We start from the raw sequence: 12,595 nt of genomic DNA on the forward strand, positions 1-12,595 counted from the left end.
TGCCTGAGAGCTCAGAGAACTCGAAGTCCTTCGCCAATGACTGACTTGTGTGGAAATCCATCTAATTGGCCCCTTGCCTCTGATGGGGTCAACTCTGAAGCCAGCTGTACACTGACCCCCAGACCAGCCTCCCCTGCAGCGGTGAGTCATACCCTACCTTGGTTCCCTTCCCATCCTTCTTCCCGCCTCCCTACCGGTTCCTCCTGGAACACTTCCTAATGGATCACCTTGACACAAAAATCTCATGTCCGAGTCTGCTTTGGGGGAACCCAACCTAAGACCCATGCATGTAAGTTATGAGGAAGTGAGGTTCAGAATGAGAAGTACTATGACAGAGATCCTGAGAAAGCACTTGGCACATTCAGAGGTGAGGAAAAGTGCGTCCAGCTGGAGGGCTGTGAAGGGCATAGGTGGGAGGAATCGTGGATGAGTTGGCATCCATATTGGGTCTCAGTTAGTGGATGTTATTTCAAAAGGTTGAGATGAATGGTGAAAGCAGTTGGGAAGGGGGGTGGTCTTTTGTTTATTCTTTGTTTATCTCTCCAGGTCTTCTCTGCACTCGTTTCCCCCCTGCCCTGGGTCCAGGACAGCTGACCTGTGTGGATGGCATTAACAGGTGACCTTGCCTTGTGGCTTCTTGTTGGATTAGGCCAATGACCTCAGAGGTGCTGGGAGGGTGGAGGGGTGTGAGACTTCTCCATAGAGCCCCTCCTTGTGTTTCCGGAAACTGTTCCGTCTCTTGCCCCTTCTGGTCTGGAGGTGGTCATGGGGTAGCTGTGGGGACCGTCCCATCTCATGCTGGTTTGCCTCAACCCTGCCAACATCTATGTAAGCACACGTCTCTTTTTTAATCCTTCTGAGCTGCCTCATTTGAGGGTACCAGCAGGAATGTGCTGGAAGCCTGACTCACACAGATATGAAGAGGATGAGGACAGTGCAGGTGAAAGGAAGAGCTCAACCAAGGGCGCAGAAGGCAGGCTCAAAGCTGTGACGAGAATAGTGAGCTGAGAGCATAGTGAGATTTAAATAAACTACAAAGGATGGTTACAGACAAAACGCGAACAGCCTCGAACAGTAGCCTAAGGAGTTGGGACTTGGGGCCACAGTATGTCTGACCAGATGTACTTGCGGGGAGGTGCTCTGACAAAAGTGAGAAGGATATGGACTGAAGATAAACTGGAACAGAGCTGAAGGATCTGGAGCCTACTACGGTGATGTAGTCAGAGCCAGATTCAAGGGCAGACCAGCTGGACAAGGTACAATTGGAAATGTAATGAGATGTAGAAAGCCATCTGTATCTGACCCCCACGTTGAAGCCTTTGTTCATGCTGTTCCTATTGCCTGGTACATGCTTCCTCCCTCACCTGGCTAATTCCTTCTCACCTCCAGGTTTAGCTTAAACATTATTTCTCCCAGGAAGCTCGTGCTGGCCCTCCCTTCTGGACTGCCTGAGGTGCCCTTGTTAATGTGCTCACATAATGAATATCTTGTACCTATTTAAAACGGATCATACTACACTGTGGCTATTTAATTTTCCAAGTGCCCCTTTGCACCGTAAGATCCGGGAGGGCAGAGGCCATATCTGTCTTGCTCACTATTGTTTCTTTAGAGCCCAGTCTAATTCCCTAGCAACAGATAAATATATAATGGATGGAAGGACAAAAGGAAGGAAAGATGGATGGAATCAGTGGCCTCTGAATGTTGCTGTTAGAAAAGTGTCTTCACCTTGACTTTCTAGTATCTATTTGGATAGAATCATTCATTCATCCTCCTGTGATATTTCTTAGGTTCTTCTTTCATTCTACAGCTGAGTTTCAGAAGTCTCATTTCAGAGAGTAATTAATAGAGTCATATGTGTTCTGAAAAGGTTGGAATCTCTGAGGCTCTTGGCATAAAAGAGGACACCGACAAGAGGATGCAGTTGCCAAGAAGAAAAAATAAAAAAGGAAATAATGAGAAGCATTTTGCAGAGTAAACATCATTAGGAGGAAGGAGTGATGAAGCTAAAATAAATGTCTCCTGTGGAAGCCTACTTTGCATTACAGATCATGAAGGGGCTTGATTGGCTTGCCTGTTAGTGACAAATAGCCCGCAATTCATTTCTTTCTCCTGCTGACTTTTGGCCAACATGCTGCAAGATTCATGTAACTGTTATTTGACAACCCCTTTCTATATGTTGGGAGGAGATGAGACAGGGCTTTGCCCAGAGAAACACCTGGTTTGGGGGACCAGCTCTACTGCACACTACTCCCAACCAGACACACTGTTGTACCAATCGAGGCCCCTGCCTGGCACAGCTAACACACCCAAGCAGGCTAGTTGAGGAGACATTAACAAAGGAACCATTTACAGCAGTGTGCACAGAGTAAGAGAAACCAACAAGGGGTGATGTATCACCCTGGACCTAGTGACAGTGGGAGCTGCTGGTACCACTTCTGCAGCAGACATACTATCTAATTTACAGGTGAGAAAACTGGAGTGGAGTCTCCCACCCAGGTGGTCCAAGGGAGGCTCAAAGAAGAAAACATAGGGGACAGCATTTGGAAAACTGAAATTCTCTGAATGTATTACTGCATCATTCCCATCTCCTTGCCTCTACCACCTCCAGTCCGTGCTGCCCCCTTGATTTTTGTTTGTTGTTCTTCAAACAATACACACTCCGTGGTTTTAAACAGGGGTCCCTTCATTCTAGAGGCTTTCACTGGCCACCTTTCCACCATTTGGGAGCACACATCTGCTGTCTTTGCTTATCTAGTGTCCATTCCCCCTTCTCATGACCATACCTCAGTTTCCTCTTGGAAAATGAACTGGGTGGGCCATCAGCACCCATAGAGCTTACCATCTTCCCTGAACCTTAGGTGGGCCCACAATCACAAGGATCAGTTCAGGGATGGGCACGCATCCATTTCAGAGAGTTAGTGCTGAAAATGTGGTCGTTACTCATTAGCGAAAGGACTTCTCTTGGACTTCCCTGGTGGCGCAGTGGTTAAGAATCCACTTGCCAATGCAGGGGACAGGGGTTCGAGCCCTGGTCCAGGAAGATCCCGCATGCCGCGGAGTAGCTAAGCCCATGCGCCACAACTACTGAGCCCCCATGCTGCAACTACTGAAGCCCGCACGCCTAGAGCCCCTGCTCTGCAACAAGAGAAACCACCGCAATGAGAAGCCGGCGCACCACAACAAAGAGTAGCCCCCACTCATTGCAACTAGAGAAAGTCGTGCGCAGCAACGAAGACCCAATGCAGCCAAAAATAAATTAATTAAAATAAAATAAAATTTTAAAATTTTAAAAAAAGAAAAAAGGACTTCTCTTTCAGCCAGGGTTTCTAAGCCATTGGAATGTAAACTGGAGAGAACCGCCTGAGAATGAAAGCACTGCGGAAGGACCCAGAGCTCAGAGATACGGTGATGGATTCATGACGACTTTGTGCAAGCCCCCGACTCCAGTGTGGCTGGAGGGCAGCAGTCCATGAAGCCAGCCTCCCCCCTTACCTCTCGGTGAGGTGAGCCAGCGAGGAGGAAGCAACTGGCAAAGGATTAATCTCCAAAATATAGAAGCAGCTCATGCAGCCCAATATCAGAAAAACAAACAACCCAATCCAAAAATCGGCAGAAGACCTAAACAGACATTTCTCCAAAGAAGATATACAGATTGCCAACAAACACATGAAAGGATGTCAACATCACTAATCATCAGAGAAATGCAAATCAAAACTACAATGAGGTATCACCTCACACCAATCAGAATGGCCATCATCAAAAAATCTACAAACAATAAATGCTGGAGAGGGTGTGGAGAAAAGGGAACCCTCTTGCACTGTTGGTGGGAATGTCACTTGATACAGCCACTATAGAGAACAGTATGGGGATTCCTTAAAAAACTGAAAATAGAATTATAATATGACCCAGCAATTCCACTACTGGGCATATATCCTGAGAAAACCATAATTCAAAGAGTCATGCACCACCATGTTCACTGCAGCACTATTTACAATAGGCAGGACATGGAAGCTACCTAAGTGTCCATCAAGAGATGAATGAATAAAGAAGATGTGGCACATATATACAATGGAATATTACTCAGCCATAAAAAGAAACGAAATTGAGTTATTTGTAGTGAGGTGGATGGACCTAGAGTCTGTCATACAGAGTGAAGTAAGTCAGAAAGAGAAAAACAAATACCTTATGCTAAAACATATATATGGAATCTAAAAAAAAATGGTCCTGCAGAACCTAGGGATAGGACAGGAATAAAGACGCAGATGTAGAGAATGGACTTGACACGGGGAGGGGGAAGGGTAAGCTGGGACGAAGTGAGAGAGTGGCATGGACATATATACACTACCGAATGTAAAATAGATAGACAGTGGGAAGCAGCAGCATAGCACAGGGAGATCAGCTCAGTGTTTTGTGACCACCTGGAGGGGTGGGTTAGGGAGGGTGGGAGGAAGGCTCAAGAGGGAGGGGATATGGGGATACATGTATATGTATAGCTGATTCACTTTGTTATAAAGCAGAAACTAACACACAGCAATGTAAAGCAGTTATACTCCAATAAAGATGTTTAAAAATTTTTTTTTTAAAAAAGAACAAGGCAAGAATGCCCACTCCTACCACTTCTATTCAAAGTTGTACTGGAAGTCCTACCACTTCAACCATAAGGGTCTATGATTAGGTTTTGTGCTCTGTTCTGACGAATTCCAGTAGGGGGAGTGACCCAAAGCTCATAGTGGCTGAGAAGCTGTCACCTGCTGGAAGGTCGTCTCTGTGCACAGCTATACTAAGAAGGCTCCACATCCCAGTTCAACTCTGAGGAGAGGGAAAAACACCTCTGTTTCATTTAACTTTTAGACCTCACGTTTTCGCGTTTGCAGTGTGTTAACTCCCAACCTCCCTGCAAAACTCCTGTCTGAGGTTCCCAAGATTAAAGGTCTGATGTGAGCCAAAAAGGCTATTTCTGCCTGTCCTCAAAAGTGCAATCAATAGGGAAGGAGAGCAGAAGAGGGAGGATGGTACCATTTGGAAGCTTCACCTAGGCAGTGACCAGGTTGGTAGTGTTATTGGTTTTTTCCTAAAATCTTTATGGCATTTTGCAGAACAACTAAATGTAATACCTGGTCTTAAACTGGATCCTGTACCAGGGAAAACTAATTTAAAAGGCATTAATAAGTCAACTGACAAAAATGGAAAATAGATGATGGGTTAAAGAAAAGTTTGTCAATGTCAAATTCCTCAACACTTTAACTTTACTGGGGTTTTTAGAAGAGAATATTCTTTTTAGGAAATATACGTGGAAGTATTTATGGACAAGGGGGCTTGGTATATACAACTTATTCTCAAATGGTTCAGAAAAAAAGCATAGAGCAAATAATGAAGCAATTGCAATGAAATGTGAATAGCTGGTGAATCTGGGGTGTAAGGTGCATAAGAGTTCTTTGTGCTGTTCCTGAAACTTTTTCTATAAGATTAAAATCATTTCCAAATAAAAAGCTGAAAGCATTTAAAAGAGTCTGAGAAACATACCAAAGACCTACAGTGTGGTAGGAGGAATGACAGGCAGCTCACTGACTCACTCTTTTATTCATTCATTCATTCATTCCATAAACATTCACCGAATACGTCCTAGTGTCTGGCACTAGTGCTACAGACATGAATAAGACACAGTCCTGCCTTCAAGGAGTGTACTTCATGATAAGGAACGAAAATTATCCAAAAATTGATTGGATCAGGGAAGAGTAACACCTTTTGCCTAATCTTGTATTTTCTGTACATTACTTATCCAAAGCAATGGTCTTGAAATTTGCTGCGGTCAAAATAAATGTCATATTCATTGACTGAGAGATTTGAAGATTTTAGCAATCCTGTCAGATTGTAAGGGAAGAAATGGAGGCCCAGTGACTTAACATGTTCACAGCAAGACTGTCTTCTCTAGGGTACCCAGTGAATCTCTAGCCATCTCACTGCATGCTTTTATGAGTTCCCAAAACTTCTCAGAGGTACAGGTCAAGGAACCAGACACTCAGCTTTTACCAGCTTTCCTAAATTCAAGGAGAAGAACTCTCTGCTTGAAATAATCCAGTGGTTCTCAGTTGGGGGTGATTCTCCACCCCGTCTCCATCAGGGGACATGCGGCAATGTCCAGAGACATTTTTGGTAGCAGAAGCTACTGGCATTTAGTGGTAGAGTCCAGGGATGCTTCTAAACATCCTACAATGCACGGGACACACAACAAAGAATCATCTAACCCAAAATGTCAATAGTGCAGAAATTAAGAAATTCCGAACTAGTCCAAAATCTTGGACCAGTTCAATTAAAGGGAAAGGAGGGAAAGGAGAAGGGCAGGAAGAAGAGTATATCAGTTAGGAATAAGTTCAACTGCAAGAGAGAGAAACTCCAAAATAAAGACGGCTTAAGCAAGACAGATATTTATTTCTCTTTTTTCTAGAGAAGCACACTGTTGAGAAGTCCAGGGCTAGCATGACACTGCCCAGTCATCAGGGAGTTGATCTGCCATGTGCCCCAGCTGTTTTCTTCTCAGGGTCCACATTAGGACGTGATGGTTTAACCTCAAATGACTAATTCCAGCCAGCAGGAAGGAGGAAGACGTGCCCAGCCTTGAAGAACACATCCCATGAGCCACACCTAGTGTCCATTTCGATAGATTTATCACATGGCCACACTGAATTGAAAAGGAGGATGGAAAAAGGCAATCCTTATTCCAGGAAGCCATGAGCCCAACTAAAAATCTGCAGGTTCTCCTCCTACACTGTTGGTAGGAATGTAAACTGGTGCAGCCACCAGGGAACACAGTATGGAGATTCCTTAAAAAACTAAAAACAGAGCTACCATATGACCCAGCAATCCCACTCCTGGATATATATCTGGAGAAAACTCTAATTCGAAAATATCTATGCACCCCGATGTTCATTGCAGCACTATTTATGAGAGCCAAGACATGGAAGCAACCTAAATTCCATCAACTGCTGAATGGATAAAGAAGATGTGGTACATATACACAATGGAATATTACTCAGCCATAAAAAGCAATGAAATAATGCCACTTGCAGCAAAATGGGTGGACCTAGAGATTATCATACTGAGTGAAGTAAGTCAGACAGAGAAAGACAAATATCATATGATATCACTAATATGTGGAATCTATAAAAAAATGATACAAATGAGTATGTTTACAAAACAGACTCACAGACCTAGAAAACAAACTTATGGTTACCAAAGGGGAAAGGGGGCGGGAAGGGATAAACTAGGAGTTGGGGATTAGCAGATACAAACTACTATATATAAAATAGATAAACAACAGGGTCCTACTGTATAGCACAGGGAGCTATATTCAATACCTTGTAATAACCTATAATGGAAAAGAATCTGAAAAAGAATATATATATATATCTGAATCACATTGCTGTACACCTGAAACTAACACAACATTGTAAGTCAACTTTACTTAAATTTTTAAAAATGCAGTATCTGCAAAGTGCAATAAAGCAAAGAGAAATAAAATGAGGTCTGCCTGTAATCATAAGAGCAAAAATAGAAATTAAAAAGAAGTGAAAAAAAAATCGGGGGTTTCTATTACTGAAGTACAAGGGATGAATGAATGCTGGAAGACAGCTCACGGAGTCTGCCGCAGATGCGCAAATAGATATTTGCTCTAGGGATGTTTGTAGTGTTTTCGTCTTTGTATTCACCCAACTGTTTTTCTAATACTCTTCCATTGCACTTGGTGTTTGTAACTGAAGCAACAAGTGCCATTTTATAATTCTACGAAGTGCATAATAATTAAGGGATACACCTCTTCAGGGAAAGGTGACAGGGAGGACTTGCATTGTTCCCAAATAGGAAACCAATAACCTCAGTAAGAGTGAAGATCGTACAGAAATCTGAGCCAGGGAAAAATAAGACCACAAAATTCCTAAACGGCCCACACGACTTCCCAAATGAGTTAGTTAACCAAGGATGCCAATTTAAAACTAAAAACTAAAACATGGGGGTAGGGGGATATATTTTTATATATTATACTTATTTATATATTTGTATATTGCATATGTATATGTGTGTGGGGTGTGTATATGGGTGTGTGTGTTTATACTCCCCCGCGGTTTTCTCTTCCCATATATATGTATTCTCAACCAAATAAATGTTTGCACTAATAACAGCTTTCAACAAAACCCATCCCAATTTGCTTCCGGTTGTTTCTTATATATCTTGTCACACTGATAATATTCAACAAATTTTAGATTGTTGTCACATTACTGTGTTCTTAACAGTGACTTTCCTATTTCTTCAAGTGCTTGGTCAGGATATCAACAGATTGGTGACCAGTCTGTTGTTCAAACTGTGTATTTCTGAAAGGTAATTTTTAACCCTGGGACACAGTGCTTCAGTTGCTGAAATAGTTGCTCTAGAATCTCTTGGAAGTGCCAACTGCTTCATTAATCTCCCACATATTGTTTCACACTTTCTGATGAAATGCCACTGTCTAACTTTATCATCCAGACCTAAACACGCAGAGCATAAAGCTGGGTTTACAGACAGATTTACCATCCACGATGTCAAACAAATTAAAAATGTTTAAGTGTCAACGACCTGATATTGAATTGCAAACAACTCTGGCTTCATTTGGGTGAGTGGGTTGGGCTAAATGGAACCTGAAGCTTTGAAATAGAATTCACCCACCGTTTCTGCTTAGCAATTATGCCAGCTTTTTTTCCTTGGAGATTGGAGCCTGGTTATGGAAATCACATTTGTGCCTCTTCTAAATATGCAGACTCATACTCCAAACCTCTCATTTGTGATTCTATGATAAAGAAAAGAAGCTGAGAGGAAGGAAGACAACATTCGCGTTTCTGAACTTAATTTGAAGCTGACTTAACTCACTCTGAGCCACAGCAAAGAATAAGAGCAATTCCTCCTTCGCTACCAATTAGAGCAAACCTCTCTCATCACGATAGAGTGGAGGTTCGGGGGGGTCTGGTGATTTAGATAGACTGGGTTATTAGGAGTCAATCTTTGGGTCAGGGGAGGGGCTGTTTATCCCCCGAAATTTTGGACAAATTTTTTTCTTTCCCTCCATATCACAACAATACCTAGCATGTACTGGAAGCATGTTATATGCCAGGCACGGTGCTAAGCTCTCTATTTAATCCTTTAAAAACGTCCCTCTAATTTAGATATCATTTCCATTTGTACAGATTAAGAAGCAGAGGCTCAGAGATGTTAAGTCACTTTCCCAGGTCACAGAGCTTCCGGCTGGACTTCGATGTGAGCTCTGGTGAGCCTGATTCACTTACATTTTCTTAGTTTTCTTTTTAGAGTTTTGAAACATCTTTAATCCCTCTGGAATTTATTTTGGAACATGACATGAAATGAGACATCAGTATTTTGTTTTCTACAAATGTACAAATATACATTTTCTACAATTGTAACCAATTGACCCTAACACAACTTAAAAATAAGGGGGGGGGGGTTGTTTAACAATTTAATGACAAGAGGAAATGCTATGACAAAAGTTAAGTAGAAGAGGGCTTCCCTGGTGGCGCAGTGGTTCAGAGTCCGCCTGCCGATGCAGGGGACACGGGTTCGTGCCCCGGTCTGGGAAGATTCCACATGCCGCAGAGCGGCTAGGCCCGTGAGCCATGGCCGCTGAGCCTGCATGTCTGGAGCCTGTGCTCCGTAACGGGAGAGGCCCGCGTACCGCAAAAAAAAAAAAAAAAAAAAGTTAAAGTAGAAGCAAAGGAGGAACACTAAGCTATATGTACAGTGTAACTACATTAACATATATATATGACCATTAATACAATGTGTATTGAACAGTTGCATGGAAATACTGATATAACCCTGGATGCTGTTGAAGAGTCTGAGGTCTGGCTTCAGACTGCCTGGGTGGGTCTACCCACATCTACCCACATCTACCTCTTACTCCCTCTGGGTGGCCTCCTGCAAATTACTTAACCTCTCTGTGCCCCGTCTCTCATCTATAAAATGTGGGTAGTAATATTACTCATCTCCTGAAGTGACTGAAAGGGTTAAATAAGTTGATCCATGCAAACACTTAGCATAGTGCTGGGCACCTAGAAAATACTGCACATATAAATATGCCCAACCCTACGTTCATAGTTGGTATAACTGAATGGTGTCATCATATGCATTTTAATTTTTTTCGAACTGTCTACAAGGACTTCCTTTGGTTGTTTTGCATGTTATACTCAGAGAAAAACATATAATTTTTTTTAAAAGCCTGGGTCTTCAGCATTCCACGAATGCCGAAATACTCTGAAAGCAAAAAAGTACACCCCTTACAAACTTCCTTTTGAGATGCACCCTCACTGGGAGAACCCTCTGTCCCCCCAGCAGAAAACAAGTTCCTTATTTCCATAAGCTGATAACACAGGGAACTTGGGCGCAAGAATTCAGTTTAAAAAACATCCTTAAATAACAAATAGGAGGTATTTGGCGTTATGAAAGCAAGAAGCAATAAATGTAAATAACTCCCAGGTGAATTATCTCTTCAAGTCCTTAAGGTGTTGTGAGATTCGGGAATATGTTATATTGCATTATAATTTATCATTGGATCTAGAAGTCTGTTCTGTAATAAGTCTAGTAACAGGGGTAGGAATTAATCCTCCATTCGCACCTCATTACGTTGCTGGGAATATCACTGAACTGGACTCCACATGAGACAGACTTTCGTGTAAGGGGGCCAGACATAGTAATCTAATGCAAGTACTTTCTGACACAGGGAAATGCTAAGGTAGAAAGCTAATTTATTCAATATAATGCAGTTCTCTGGCTAAATTTCCCCAGGCTTCAGATGAAGCTAATGAAGCAGAGGTTTATCTGTGTTTCTTCCAAGATGATTGATGAACAAATCAGCTGCAAGTAAGTGGGAAAACAATTGGGAGAAAAGCTGAATATGTTTCCTCCAGCACTGAGTCTGTCATGGCTCTGTAACTCCTTCTGTTCAGAAATTCAATGTATAGAAGAAAAGGCTAGGCAACTAGTCCTGGCAACCTGTTACTCTTCTGGGAAATGGTGGTCAAACATTTCCTTCTAAGTAGTTAAATCCCTTCTCCCACTAGGGCCTTAGAAGCCTGAGAATGTTAAACAGTAGCTGTGTGACTTTGAGCTTGTTTCTTGACCTCTCTGAAGTTCATTTTCATCTGTCCAGTAAGAATACTTACCTTGCAGTAATTTTGTGAGGACTCCAGACAATTCATTTAAAGTGCTTATATTAGAACCTGACACCTAATGAGTACACAGTAGCTGTCTGTATAATTCCTGGGATTCTGATTTCAAGAACCTTGGAAGGGTCTCTAGGTCACCTGCTCCCCCAACTAATTTGCTCATGTTTGAACCCCTTTAGGTGGAGAATTGGCTTTTATTCCACTATCATAGGTCAGGCTTAACCACAAATATCTAGGAGGGGTAGCAATTTACTTAAATTTACGCTAAGGTAGAAATGATCATATCAGAGTCTGACAGATTCTGAAGGGCTAGAAGGGAGACAGAAAACGTAATGACTCATTAAGCATTTTTTTTAGCAACAACTATGTGCTGGGTTTGCACTGGTCCTAGGAGACGGAGGCCAGAAAAGGCTCTGGACGTTGAACGTGTTTTTCTCTCTCCTGGCTCACTCCTGCTTCTCATCCTTCCTGCCTTCCTGGCTTGGTGCACTTCTTAGGTAACGTAGGCACTCAGATTCTGCAGTACAGACTCCAACACTTCAACTCCTACAGCAGAATCCTCCCTAGAACGTGACAGTCTTAGCCCCATGCTCAGATGTAAGACACTGCTATTTCTTTGTTTTAATCAAACTCAGTTTAAATCAGTTTCCAAGCCTGACCCCCTCCAGGCCGGGTAGAACTTCCATCTCCGTCACCATTGAGCGTTTACCTCTCTGGGAGTCACATTAGAATCCAGGAGATTTTCGTGGTACCCGGGAGATAGAGAAAGGGCCCCCACGGCCCCCACCAACCTCCTCATGGGCCATGCTGGCAGCAGTCCCTCCCACTCTCGAAAGCGCTCAGCTTCTGTGGGAACACAACTCCTATGAAAGTGGAGAGCCTGGGTGTCTTCATTCCGGCCACCCCGTTGATGTTTGGCTGCCCTGGGAGGTACTGCCACTCTGCAATGTAAGCATCCCGACGTTTCTCACCCTCCGACTCTGGTCTCTTCTTGAGTCCAGACGGCTTCTTCTATCCCAGGGCTCTGCAAACATTTTCTGCAAAGGGCCAGATAGTAAATACTTCAGGCTTCACAGGCCATGCCGTCTCGGTCACAGCCACTCAGCTCTGTTGTAGCACTAAAGCAGCCCTAGACAAGGCATAAATGGACGAAGGGGCCTTCAGCCCCATGACCCTTTACTTATGGACTCTCAAATTTCATTTTCACAAAATGTTCATATGTCACAACATTTTATTCTTCATTTGATTTTTTAGAACTGGATTTTGAGAAACCATTCTTAGTGTTCAGGACACTGAAAAGAAACAGCGGGGCCAGCTTTGCACACGACAAGTAACTGGCCAATCCCTGCTCCGGCCTCTTGTCCTCAAAGAAACATAACATAATCTCTTCAGCG

This window comes from Pseudorca crassidens, chromosome 10 (genome assembly GCF_039906515.1).
Source record: "Pseudorca crassidens isolate mPseCra1 chromosome 10, mPseCra1.hap1, whole genome shotgun sequence".
NCBI lineage: Eukaryota > Metazoa > Chordata > Mammalia > Artiodactyla > Delphinidae > Pseudorca > Pseudorca crassidens.